This window comes from Acartia tonsa, chromosome 13 (genome assembly GCF_053477335.1).
Source record: "Acartia tonsa isolate MP-2025a chromosome 13, ASM5347733v1, whole genome shotgun sequence".
NCBI classification, from domain to species: Eukaryota; Metazoa; Arthropoda; class Copepoda; order Calanoida; family Acartiidae; genus Acartia; species Acartia tonsa.
Window position 1 is genome coordinate 10,443,077 of NC_137272.1, and position 8,797 is coordinate 10,451,873.

An 8,797-nucleotide genomic window follows, 5' to 3' on the forward strand; every position below is an offset into this window, starting at 1 on the left:
TAAAAGCTTAGGAGAGGCACTGAATTTAAGATATACCTTGATAAACGAGAATTTGAAAAAAATGACTAAGTCCCCCCCGCAGGGTTGGTTATAAGGGGAAAAATTTTTGAAAAAAATAACATGGTCTCAAATAATTCCAAATTGCCTAATTCGGCGAGAAATGCAATAAAAAAATTTTTTTTGGCGGCGGCGGAAAATGGCGGCGAACGGCGGGATCGGCGGACCCGCCGCCGTTTTTTTTGAAAGATACCACTAGTTGGGGTAATTAGTGACCCAGCCCAAAAGATTTCACCCAATTATCTCTAAAACTAAGGGAGTAGCACCCAAAATAAAATTGCTGGTATGTCGTGGCACGAGTCACCACATTCCCCCCCCCCCTAGATATACCACACTTTTCTGGGATCTTGCCAGATCAAGTATCAACTGTGGGGAATACCAAAGGATGACTCCATGCAAAATTTGAGCCGGATCCGGCCAAAACCGGCCGGGATTTTTATAAAAAACCGTTTTTTTCCGGTTTTTAGGGGGTATCTCTAAATCAAGCCCCCTCCTGGGTACGCCCCAATGATGATTTTTGCTTTAAGGTCTGATCTGAATTCCTCAACACTGGATATGACCCCTAGAGTTAAAAAAAATGGTTAAAATCCGGTCTTTTGACCGGTTTCCGGCCATTTCCGGCCCAAAAAAAAAATTTTATAAATCGAAATTTCATCTAAAATTTAAAGAAAATGCTTTAAATTACATTTTTCATTAATAATTTTTCAATAACCAAAAACCTTAGGTAATGAAGATAATTTTAGCAACTTAAAATGTGAAAAAAGGTTGAAAATTGACAATCTTGTGTCAATTTGAAAAATGTTGGTAAATCTTAAAAATTTGACGGATTTATACATACATTAGAATTTAGGTTGACTATGGTCTTTAAGACACGCCATGTCCAATAAAATTGCAATGAGAAGGTCTAAATGTTTTTCTAAACCAAATTCTACATACCCTGGCGGTTCCAGGGATATATCATTAAGGCCGTATGGCTGGCCAGAAAGCTTTTAACAGGTGGCCGACTAAAAGCCGGATTTGATAGTTATCAACCGTAAAAAGTAGCGATTTTCGGTTTTTTGGCCAAAACTCATGCAGGGAGTTGTTTTTTGGGATTGACACACAAAAGCAAGTTTGTACAACTTTTTGGGGCGGACATTTCTTTACTTACGCATTATCCGCCACAGGTGAACCGTTTGGCCGTTATGTGCCGCCAAAATCGCGATTTTTGGCGATTTTGCCGTTCACGAGGTTTTAACGACCATTTTTGAGGGGAAGGAGTCATCCAATCAATATAACTCTGAAATACTTTTCATTTGCAAATTAAATTAGCTACATTTCAGGTGAAGTAAATTTTTTTTGTGCGTCCAACCGTTTTTGTTCCAGTTGAAAAATTATTACTTTTTAATTATAATTATTTTTTTCTTGTAATTTTAAAACTAATTAAACACTAATTGTTAGTACATCATAATTTTGATAATTTATTGCACATTTCAATCACTGATATTTACTACTTGGTAATTTTTAATTTTTCTTTTAATTATCTGATTAATCTATAATGATTATTACTTTGTAAATCTGAATACTTATTATTCATCTCTACCAATTATTTATAAACTAAAAAGTAATAGAAATTACTATAATATATGTATTAGGTTAGGTAGTTCAATTGATAATCAAATAAAGTAATTTAGAAATGGTGATAGTTACTACATTATAAAAAAAAATTATAACAATATGAATAAGTATTGATCAATTAGTAATAGGATATTTTAAATGATTAATAATGATAAAATCATAAATAATAAGTAATAAAAAGATAATGATAATGATTGATAGATTTGATTGATTTGTAATAGGTTATATTATAAATAAAGTTACTTTAATATATTATATGATAATTAATACTTATAATACTATAACTGAGTAATAATAATAAGATAATCATAATTATTATGCATAAATATGGTAAGATAATATAATTCATAATTATAGTGTTATAATCAATAAAAAGATAATTTGGAGCCTGCGTCTTAAAAAATTATTTTACCCAAACTTGTTTCTTGTGGGGGGGAAATACATTTCATTGGGTTGGTGTAATTAGTAATTGTTTTCCTTTTTTTTAAATTTCAACTGGAACAAAAACGATTGGACGCACAAAAAAATTTACTTCACATAAAATGTAGCCAATTTAATTTGCAAATGAAAAGTATTTCAGAGCTATCTTGATTGGATGACTCCTTCCCCTCAAAAATGGTCGTTAAAACCTCGTGAACGGCAAAATCGCCGAAAAGTGCGATTTCGGCGACGAATAACGGCCAAACGGTCCGCCAGAGGTGAATGATACATAAGTAAAGAAATGTTCGCCTCAAAAAGTTGAACATTAATGAAGAAGTGTCCTAAGTCGCTAAATCGGCTCCGTCATCCCCTAAAGGGGCAAAAAAATAAGATTTTTTGAAAAATCGTCAAAAATTGTGCCTTTGGCGGCGCATATCGGCCAAACGGTTCACCCGTGGCAGATAATGCGTATGTAAAAAAAAGTCTGCCCAAAAAAGTTGTACAAACTTGCTTTTGTGTGTCAATCCCAAAAAAACAACTCCCTGCATTAGTTTTGGCCAAAAAACTGAAAATCGCTACTTTTTACGGTTGATAACTATCAAATCCGGCTTTAAGTCGGCCACCTGTTAAAAGCTTTCTGGCCAGCTGTACGGCCTTAATGATATATCCCTGGAACCGCCATGGTATGTAGAATTTTGGTTCAGAAAAACATTTAGACCTTCTCATTGCAATTTTATTGGATATGGCGTGTCTTAAAGACCATAGTCAACCTAAATTCTAATGTATGTATAAATCCGTCAAATTTTTAAGTTTTACCAACATTTTTCAAATTGACACAAGATTGTCAATTTTCAACCTTTTTTCACATTTTAAGTTGCTAAAATTATCTTCATTACCTAAGGTTTTTGGTTATTGAAAAATTATTAATGAAAAATGTAGGGTGAGGCGGGGCATTACCGGTAATTTTTTGGGATTTTTGAAAAAAAAATAGGGTAAATATTAATATTTTTAAATGGGACCAAGACCATTAGAAAGCTTACGGAAAGGACTATCAGGTCCTAATAGGACGTTATCCTAGGACTTTTAGAAGTTTGTCATAATTGGACTCAAAGAAATTACCGATAAATGCCCCACGGTGGGGCATTGTGGGTAACGTCTTTTCAACCTAAAAAAAATCGATGAAAAACGGCCAAACGGCCAGTCAAACATAAATAATCATAATTAGTATAGGTTATAGGGATTATCCACAAAAATTTTCATAAAAATCGGACTATTCCTTCTATGTCAAAAATCATTTTTTTTAAAGACGAGAAATTTCGATTTTTTTTTTCACAAAAATTTTCTTAAAAAATAAAGTTTAAATTTTTTTATATAAAAAAAACCTGTTCTATTCACTTTTTGGCCTAATTCTTAAAAAGCCCATATTGAATTTTAGATTTTACCAAAGAAAACCTGAAAATTGATCTTAAAAATCGAATTTGAATTTTTTTTTCGACGTTACCGAAAAATACCCCGCGCGAACTTTGGTCATTTTTGAAAAAAATATTAACTCTACATTTAAGCTCTCAACGGATTTGGAAAGAGCGGGCAATTCTTAGTTCAAAAGGTTTTTACGGATCAGTTCTAGGTCTTACCAATTTTTGTGTAGGTCGATCTTTATACACCTAGGTGAAAAAAATTTTGAAGAAAAAAAATTTTCGTCCGACTTTGAGACCCAAAAAGTACCCTTAAAATTCATCTCACAAAAATTTCATTTTATACTTTTTTGTAGGCAATTTAATAAGGAACAAATTTGCTTTTATGTTTTTTTTCTGTCAGTCGATTAGAACATGGAGAAAAATGTCATTTTCTGAAGGTGGGAAAAAAATTACCGGTAATGCCCCTTACCGGTTAATGCCCCGCTTGACCCTAATTTAAAGCATTTTTTTTAATTTTAGATGAAATTTTTATTTTAAAATTTTTTTGGGGGGGCCGGAAATGGCCGGAAACCGGTCAAAAGACCGGATTTTAACCATTTTTTCAACTCTAGGGGTCATATCCATTTTTGAGGAATTCAGATCAGACCTTAAAGCAAAAATCATCATTGGGGCCTACCCAGGAGGGGGCTTGATTTACAGATACCCCCTAAAAACCGGGAAAAAACGGTTTTTTATAAAAATCCCGGCCGGTTTTGGCCGGATCCGGCTCAAATTTTGCATGGAGTCATCCTTTGGTATTCCCCACAGTTGATACTTGATCTGGCAAGATCCCAGAAAAGTGTGGTATATCTACCCCCCCCCCCCCTTTCATTGAAAATTAAAATTGATTTAATTTGTTTTACTTAAAAACATATCGATTTTTAATTTTTTATAACGTATTTTAAAAATCTATTACTGTAAATTTTAAGTTACATGCTATCACAAAAGCTAAGACTGAGGTTTTAAATTAAAAATCAAAAGATTTTAAAAATTTATTCAGAGATTTTTTTGGTAACTAAAAGTTAAAAAAAAAACTTTGTAAATGGAAACATTAAGATTTTTCTTGAATTCACAACATTTAGAGGTAAGATAGTTTTTCTTTAAAGTCATATCACTTAAATTTCCTCTATAATTTTAGCGTTATTTACATGATTTTCTATAAGACAAGCTAAATGTTTATGTTTCTACCACACAAAAAAAGAACCAGTACAATCTAAAGAAAATAATCCGTCCAAATAGAAATATGCAGATATTATTAACTCAAACAATATGTATGTTTTTACCTATGATAATGAAATAACAACTTTATGTGATTTATTATATGTAAATGTATTAAATGTTGATTTTTATGTATGATAAATGTATACTTAAGGATCTTAAGGGATAAGACAATGGACAATTAATTTATGTACAATTACATTGCCCTCCCTGTGTTTAATCCTTGTTTGGTAATTATTTTCTTCATTTCAAGCTTTAATAGTTTTTCATTAAAGGGGAGAGGGAAAGGGCTGGTAAAAATTGTTCCAACTTCTCAACCAATAATTTATCATCCATTGTCTTATCCATAAGATCCCTAACATCCCTAACAAACCAACTTCTTAACTTTTAGAGTGGCTACGCAACTGACAAATGACGCAATTGTGATTTATAATGATTGCAATATAAGAGTGTACAAAATTATGCACTGCTTTTTTTGACAGGGAGGAAGGAGACATAGTTGCAAAATTACTTTTAATTTGTATACCGCTAAAATCATGTGATTTTTTTCGATTGTGATTTTTATTGTGTATAGGCAACGATATAAGTAGTGCAGCTATTCTAAAATATAGGTTTTTTTTGCAAAAAATATTCAACTTAAGTTTTTATTGCTACTTATGATATTATCGTTCTTGTTTTTCTTTTATAACATTCCACTATTGTATTCTATTTCTTGTGCTTTCCCTAAAAATGCCTATTGAGCACTGACACCCCACCCCCCTCTTCCTTTTAAAATAAATTGAAAATAAAGAGTTTTTTTCCTCTCCTAAACCTCTTCGTGGTCTCCAACCTAATTTTCAAGTTATCACAAAATTATGTTGAAGGTGGGTTTTCTATGCTCGACTAGGCACTTTGATGGAAACCGCACCATTTGACCAATTGCATAACAAAATTATGTACCTTCATTTGACAACATAAAGTTATCACAACAACGCAGCATTACCTTGCAGGACACCAGGAATCTAAAGGGTTAAGACATTGGACGATAAATTTATATATACATACCCAATGATGATACACAAAATTATCCCTTCTCTGGTGAAGAGTTTTGAAAAACCAATCAAAATCTAATAAAGGTCTCATTAAGTTAATGAAAGGAAAACATTATAAAAAAAAACTTTGGGGACTAGTATAATAAACAGCCCAATGTCCCCTCCCTTAATGCAGGACACAGAAAGAGATTATTAAACTATTTTTATAGCAAAGATTTTATCATTAAGAGAGGAGACAATGGACTGTGAATAATTTTAGTATCCAGAGTTTTACAACTTCTTTTTTTTATTCATTGGAGCAAAACCTTTGGGTTTTTTTTTGTATTTTGATTGGTTGGTTCCAAACCAGCAGTGCCCGTTCAATCTTTTTAACCATAGCTTTTTTGTTTATTATCATTGGGGATGTAAATAAATTTGTCGTTAATTGTCCATTCCCTGTAGTAGATCTTTTTTTAACACTTTGTTTTTTTTCATTCGTCATTTATTTTTTACATTTTGTAATATTGGAATTTCATCATTTTTATAAACTTAAAATTTTTTTAAGAATTGTGCAATAAACAAACATTGTGATGTAATAGTTACACAAAATAGTTAGATTACATACAGATTTAAAGGGATAATTCCATGTATTGCATTTAACTTAAGAGTAGTAATCCTAAACGATAGGTATGGTTCTCGTTATATAAATTAATAATGTTTTTTTTGTCTGAAGATTTAAATTTTGATAACTACTGAACCGATTGAGTTCTCCAGTTTAGGAAAGCTTCACACAGGTCCTGTGATGGTTTTAGGCTATTTAAACTTCAAGATTTAAGCGCCTATGGGGGCTAGGGGCGTAACCACTAGTCTTTCATATAAGGGTTTAGTTTTAATGGAAATTAAAATAAAAAAGTGATTGAAAAACATTATAGTATAACTCAATAGCTACAAAATTGAAGATATAAAACTTTCCCTAGCCCTATAGGAAACTTAATTAAAGGATATTCATTATAGAGCTACATATGCTACAAACAGACATCCAGTTACTTTTATATAAGGATCACTAATTTCAAATTTAATTCAATATGTAGACTTATCCCTTTTAAGTAAAAAAGTTAAACAAACAACCAATTTTTTCTCAGAGCTAATTTCATAAACCTTTATTTTTTAATTTATGACAAAAAAATGATTAAATTCAATTGAAAATATTTGTTTTATTTTTAACAAAAAAAATCTTTTTAACTGTTGATAGGTATTAAGTTTTATTTTATAAACAAAAAATCAAGTTTCATCTCTCTTAACCAATAGAAACCAAAATGAATAAATATTAAAAGCCAAAACCAAATAGACCAATATTCATATTTTTTTTGATGAAGGGAGAGAAAGGTTGTGAGTTTGAATGCTTAAAAACAGTAGTAGAACGATAATATTTACTAAATATGTGTATTTCTTATTGAAAAGAACTACAGACTAATTTTAAAAAAAAGTTAACATAAATTATTATCGTTCTCACAACCTTTACTGAATTTTAGCACAACCTACCTCTCCCTTAATTAGTTTAATATGTCCAATTTATAAATCTATAACACATTTTATAATAAAATTTACTGATATTGAATTATTTGTTCTTCAATTCTAATTGAAAATTATTGCATGACGACCTTTTAAATAGTTTTATGGCTATATTTATATTCTTTTTAAGAAAATTGATCTAAGTTGGGTTTGTAACCCGCGACCGTGGCTCAACACGTAGCGCATCCGCTCGTCGTCGGGAAGGTGATAGGTTCGAATCTCGGTCCGCCACCGCGTCATAACTAAAGACGTTAAAAATAGTTCTTACTGCTACTATGTCAGATGCGCAACGTAAATAGTTAGAGTGTGGGGAATGCCTTAGCCAAAAATAGGCGCAACTCGTTACCATGCACAGTTGGGACTTCTCAGACAAAGTTCGTGCATCTTAGAGAGTTGGTTGTCTGATGGGTGAATGGACGCTTTACACTGCAATCATAAGCGGAGTATGTTTCAAGGTGCGTGGAGAACAGGTCTACTACCCGAAGCGACACCTAGCCCCCTAGAGTCTTATCTTAAGTTGTGTTTGTGGTGACCCGCTAGGTCTAAAATACGTTCTTTCTATAATAGGTATTAATCATATTTTCGTATGCTTGAATGGGTTTAGTATCCTAAATATTCTGTCAATGATATATCTCATGGAAAAACTGTAATAGTTATTTCTTTCATCGTATTATAAACGGCTTTCCGCTGATATAGAAAGTACAATTATGAGATTAAAACTAGTTTTTTTTAGCCCCGAGGTGCCGAAGGCATCGGCTAAAAAAACTGGTTTTAATATTATGATTGTACATTTCTATATTCGTAGAAAGCTAGATATAATACGATTAGACATAGTTTTTTCGTATGGATGAGAACCGGTTCCTATCCACCGGATTCTAATGAATACGAGAAATTTATATCTTGCCAATTCGTGGAGGAAGAGGGCAGAAATTAATTTTTCGTCATTTAATTACTATTTTTACAGAATAATTTTGAAACTTATTCTCAAACCCAGTACTTTTATATGAAATTTGTGTCACTATTCAAATATCGCTATGACCGCGTACGAAACGGCATTTTCTTGATAGTTGACCAAATAATGCTATTTCCTGCGGTAATGCGCCATGTTGGAAGGGCGGCGCAAATTTTAGATATCATTTTTCGCGATTTTATTTACTTTTTTTCTCTATAAGAAAAAAGAAAAGCGATGCTTGCAAGATTATTTAATTCGCTATAGTATAAAGATAAATTTTTATCAAACCGCGAAATCTGAGATCTAAAAATTCCTCCAACATGACGCATGGCCGCGTACGACCGGGTGAACCGGCATTTTATTACTAGTCTTCAAATTTCTCAAATTAGAAATTGTAGGCAAATAAACTCTTAGAAAGTAAAAGTTGTGTCTATTCAAAACAGCAATATTAAAAAATTTAAACCCTATGTAACACTTTCTAACTACTAAGATAC

At 31.9% G+C, this 8,797-nt stretch overlaps 1 long non-coding RNA gene across 1 annotated transcript; it reads left to right on the forward strand.

Annotated features, from left to right (window-relative positions):
• Positions 1-4,370: 4,370 nt before the first annotated feature.
• LOC145303688 (uncharacterized) lies at positions 4,371-7,397 on the forward strand. The gene is made up of 2 exons (XR_013873786.1): positions 4,371-4,901; positions 5,161-7,397. It is a non-coding gene; the product is annotated as an uncharacterized LOC145303688 (long non-coding RNA).
• The last annotated feature ends 1,400 nt before the right edge of the window (positions 7,398-8,797 follow it).